Genomic DNA, 5412 nt, shown 5'->3' on the forward strand with positions numbered 1-5412 from the left:
AACTTGTAAACCAGGGAGACAGACATTACAAATTATAACATCAAAATGACAAATTATAACATCAAAATTGGTGAATTCACACTTCTACTCCTCTCTTTTTTTTATTTTTATTATTTTTATGTAGGTTTACAATGTAAGCCTGACCACAGGTTTACTAAGCCTACCGGACCGCGTAAACAACCGTCCGTCTTGTGCAGGAGGTGGAGAGGCCTGCACAACTGGTGATGCAGTGTCTGTAGAGATGGCAGGGTCAGCTTGTGGCACAGTAGGCTCAGGCTGTGGACATTGTAGAGCAGGTGGAGAAGTATCTCCAGACGAAGCAGGCATGTCCAACAGGTGATAACAGTTGCACCTCAAAGTCGCCCCCTGATGTGTCTCAACGATGTAGGATCTGGGAGTAGTACTGTCACCAGCTACTACAGCAGCAGTGGCGGAGCCAGAGGGGGGGCCAGTGCCCCCCCTGTCATCTGATTGCCCCCCCCCCAGTGACCCCCCCTGATGATTGGTTATTCCTGTACATTATTTGGAATCATTCTAAGTGAACCTAATATCTAAAGAAGAAAAACAATAATAAATATATTAAAAGAAAATGTATAAAACTTTATATAAGTCCATGTGATGACATAAATAAATAGATTTTTATCAGGCGCGATACCAGCCTCCTTTATACTCATAAAAACAAGCTGAAATTGTTCTCCTAGGTGTGGCGTATATTAGAGAACTAACCTGGACTTCGCCGTCCTCTTTATTCAGTTTGGTAGCCAACCGAAAGCGTTTGAAATGTTGCTTCCAATCTTCCCATTCTGTCGGGCGGTCAAATGGAAAACACTCCGGTGGGTTAAACTTGGCCATCCCACTTCTGACACCATGTAAATTAAATGGATGTCCACACACGTGTTCAGCTTTTTACCAGAACTCCCAGACTTTTTAATGCTAGTTCAGAACCAACACATCACATGAGCAGCAGCACCCGACAACATAAATCACTCCGCTGGCGTTACCATGACAACCCGCCTTACAGACGGCACAGTGAATATTGACGTAACTAACTACTGAAATATCAGTCCTTATGACACTGGCGATGTAAGACGCTGGTTCTGCTCTCGCTGTTGAACCACTGCTAGGCGCTACAGGTAGTAATATTTCACAGACAGAGCGCCGCTTCTGCTCCACCTGGTAGTGAACTCTCACACCGAACCTCTGTTTGAAGCTGCAGCATCTAACTTAAAAAAATTAATTTTACTTGCGTATTAAAACTTTCGCTGTCCTAACATGAGACAGATAATCTCTGAAAAAATAATCGATCTCTGCCTCCTCCTGTGTTCTGCATAATTACTCCGCGCAGTCAGAAAGAGCCAATCAGAACTAGCAGTAATCATGCTATCAGGAAGTTTTAATTCAGTAACTCAGGATTGTTTATTGTAATGGAACCTGTATTTGCCTTTGAATGTWAAGTTTTATACTTGAACTTTTTTGGCAATGTTGAGAGGTATTATTTTGACTTTTTGCATTTAGCCTCTTCAGAGCCTTCATATGTTTTCAGTCTGTTAAAGATAGTATTACTGATAGCAGTACAATTTGCACAATGCCTGTTTTGTTTTTTTCTTGGAAAAAGTTATCAAAAACAAGGTTTTGTCTAAATTAATATGAATTCATGGTTCCTTTTTCCATATAATGTAGCCGGTAGTGCCTATGATTAAAAAAATAATAATTATGTGATTGGTATCTGTGATCGGCTGGGTGATTGGAATCGGCAAGAAAAACCTGATCTCTGGTAACAATAGATAATCATTTCAGAATACATTTTTAAAAATATTACAGGAACTCTTTAACAATCCTTTTCTTCTTTTAATAAGGTATTTTATGGTAATAAGTACCATACAATGTAATGTAATAAATACAATGTAATAAATAACATTGAGTTTTAGTTTCTGGACTGATGTAATCAAGTTAACTGAACACATTACTGAAGAGTTTGGTGGGTCACTTTACACTTCAGTCGGCTCATTTGTGAAGACAAAATTTGCATCTGTGTTCAAATTACAAATAACCCAAATCTGGATATTCAGTTCTGCTAATACGTTTTCCCTGTTGTGCCTTGCCCTGCATGTGCAACAAGCTATTTTTATTAGCCAATAAAACAAGGATGTGTTTGGCTTTGAATATTTTAATGGGTCACAAAGTGTAAAGAAAAAACTATACGAATGGATTTATAGAAACTGTGTGCTTATGAAGACAGCTTTTTTTTGGAAAGAGCAGAGGGTGAGAAGAGAACTGATGAAAACTATGGAGATGAACAGAGTAGCTAAGCAGATAGAATGCCATAAGCTGAGTTGTACAGTATGCCTCTAAAATGTGTTATTTGGCGAAGATTCAGACACTTCACTTCATGTCTACTTGATTTAAAAACTCCTGTTTTTCATTCATTTAATGATCTAATTTTTCAGTCAATATGAGTAAAGATTGGCTCAAGGAACTGATACTAAATCTCACTGTGTATAGACATCAGTGTCACTTTTGTATGACATAATATTTGTACATGTTTCTTGTTATTTAAGTTGCATTACTTTTGTTCAACCAACCACCCGTACATGACTGGATTCTCACCAGGTATTCCAGCTTCCTCCCAGAGTCCAAGAACACGACTGCTAGGTCAAGGAATTTCTCTTAAAGGGAATGACACTATGTACCCTTGGCACATACTTGATTGTGCTTTAAAATGATAGTAACAGTTAATTTCAGTTGTTAAATAGATGATGTATATCAAGTCTGATTTAAAAGAAAATGTTGTAATTTCACACCTTGAAATTGGGCCTCTGTCTCTTTAAAAACTCCTGCTCCTTCTAAAACTTTTTTTTTTTTTTAACCAGTGTTGCTCTGAGAAGTAGCTCCTGTAATGAGCTCAGCAGATGTGCAGTCCCACCAGGTGTTTGCTAATTACCAGAGGTGGGAACAAGTCATTGTTTTGCAAGTCTCAAGTAAGTCTCAAGTCTAATCAGACAAAAGTCAAGTCAAGTCGCAAGTCGTCAGCTTGGAATTTCAAGTCCTTTCGAGTTGCCTTTTTTTGTTGTTTTTAAACAATGTTCCAGTTATGTTAAATGTAAATAATAGACCATATGTTCTTTTTAAAAATCAAACACACAATGTACTCATTGCAAATAAAGCACAGTGGTTTTGAATTTGGATGTGATGGTAAAATAATTATCTGTCAGGCCAAGTGGGGTTAAATTTACAGCTAATTTCACATCTCAGTATTGATAAAAACATGTTGCGTGATTCAAGCTTGCCAGAATCACTAACCAAGACACAAAATAATGTCCTGCATTACCATCCAGAAACACTCAGAACTACCCTACAGCGTTACGTTCAGGATTCTTACAATTGTACAATTTTTTTTTACAGCAATTTCTGAAGGATAGCAAACTTACTGGATTTTGATTTGTTTTCTAGCAAAATTATACCACTTGGAAATGGTTTCTGTGCAACAACTATCACGCCACCATTTGAAGAGTTATAACTGAAAAAACTGTAGCCTTAATGCACTGACTGCAGTAAACAATCTATTTATTGTCAATATAATTTCCCAACATAAATGTCTTCAAATACAACCATACCTGTCAAATTTTGGATTTGAGAATATGGGAAATGTCTCTGTCCAGTGCTACTGTCCCTCCTCCCCCCACAACTCATAAGAGCTGTGGGGGGAGGAGGGAATATTTATGAAAAAATACTAATATGGGAGCAAGGTAGGGAAAGGGGTGTGAAGAAACTGGTCCCAGTTCATTATTATGATGGGACAGTAGAAACTCTCTTCCCTGAGTTCAGCTACAGAACCTGCTTTCTGATCCGGACCCCGCTCACCATCCACCGGCTTCCTGAGCTAACACGGTGCACATTATTTGTGGATACCATTGAATAACTGGATTTATACAGCATGACTAAACATAGCATACAAGTGAAAGATAGCAGTATCACCAACGTAACCCAGAGTTGCTAACACGACGTTAGCTAGTCAGTTGTCTTGTGGAAGTCAACAGAAAAAGACAAAGAAGTAATTTGAGTCTTGTTTTATTCTCAGTCTTCCAACAAAAACCAAAATGGAATGTATAACAACCGTTGGTGTCTTCACACCTCACCTTCTCCCCTTCACAATAAAAGCATACATTCTGGTGTGAAATACATACACTGTATCCGCCACACAGGCCCCCAATGAACACACAGAATGTCACAAACACAAAAGCACAACATGCGAAACAATATCACAAGTATATAAAGAAAACAGACACACAATGGAAAAACTAAACAGCTGTGACAACCAAAACAATTGAACTACCTAACGGTAACGGCTAGGGAGCTTAATAAAGTCAGCCACCACGGCTTCTATTCACAGGAACAGGGGTTGAAAGTAAAAAAGACTCTCCAGATTTACTGCTACTGAACTGTCCACCTGAGGGGGACAAACCAACTGTAAGGGAAGGACCCGGAAGAGTGGGTAAAGAAACTTGGAGACGACCACTGTGAGGTGGCTGAGCCAACTCAACTGGGTCCCCTGGTAACACATGAGCTGGCTTCAAACGGTCCACAGAAATACTCTTCTGATTACCCCCCAACTCCACCAAAAAATCTTTAGGTCCCCTCTCCAAAACATGGAATGGACCATCGTAAGGAGACTGAAGTGGTGAGCGTTGTGCAATGGTGGGAAGTTTTTCTATTTAAGTAGAGTTTTTGTGTATCTGTATTTAAGTAGATGTAATAATGGCTACTTTCTAATTTTACTCCACTACATTTTACAGTAAGTATCTGTACTTTCTACTTCACTACATTTCTACAAAACTGTCGGTCTACTCGTTACATCCAAGTCGCATTGAGCTTTTTTCCATTAAAATGTGAAGCTCAGGGACTTAAGGTGGTGCCGTAAAATCCAAGCAATAACGTGACTTACATGTCTGTTGTCACCCATCGCCACCCCCTTTACTCGCACACGGAGCTCCAAGAAATGTGCAGTGGTTTTCTCTGAGCGGGAGAACACGTCTGTCTAATCGATAATAGCTGCATAAATCATAAGATATGGCGACATGTAAAATCAGCAGCGCTGACACTAAAAGTCCAACTTTGACACTAAAAGTCCAACTTTTAGTGTCACTTGGAAGGAAAGCTTAAAGAAAGGTAAGCTCCGTGGATGTGATGCTAGCAAAGCTAGCTGTACAGGGACATGTTGCATCCGCAATGAAAAAAAGTTGTCACTCATGTGCTGAATTATTGTGTGTTGACTGAGGTGTCGCATTTATGGGACAACACTGTGACCAAAGTCTGCAATATAGTGATATAACATTTAGGAACGATCCGACTCTTCTGGACGGATCTTTACTAAGTCCTAAAGGACTGAAGCCTCACTTAGAGCCGTTCTTTGTT

The sequence above is a fragment of the Poecilia reticulata genome, unplaced genomic scaffold (genome assembly GCF_000633615.1).
Source record: "Poecilia reticulata strain Guanapo unplaced genomic scaffold, Guppy_female_1.0+MT scaffold_247, whole genome shotgun sequence".
Classification (NCBI taxonomy): Eukaryota; Metazoa; Chordata; class Actinopteri; order Cyprinodontiformes; family Poeciliidae; genus Poecilia; species Poecilia reticulata.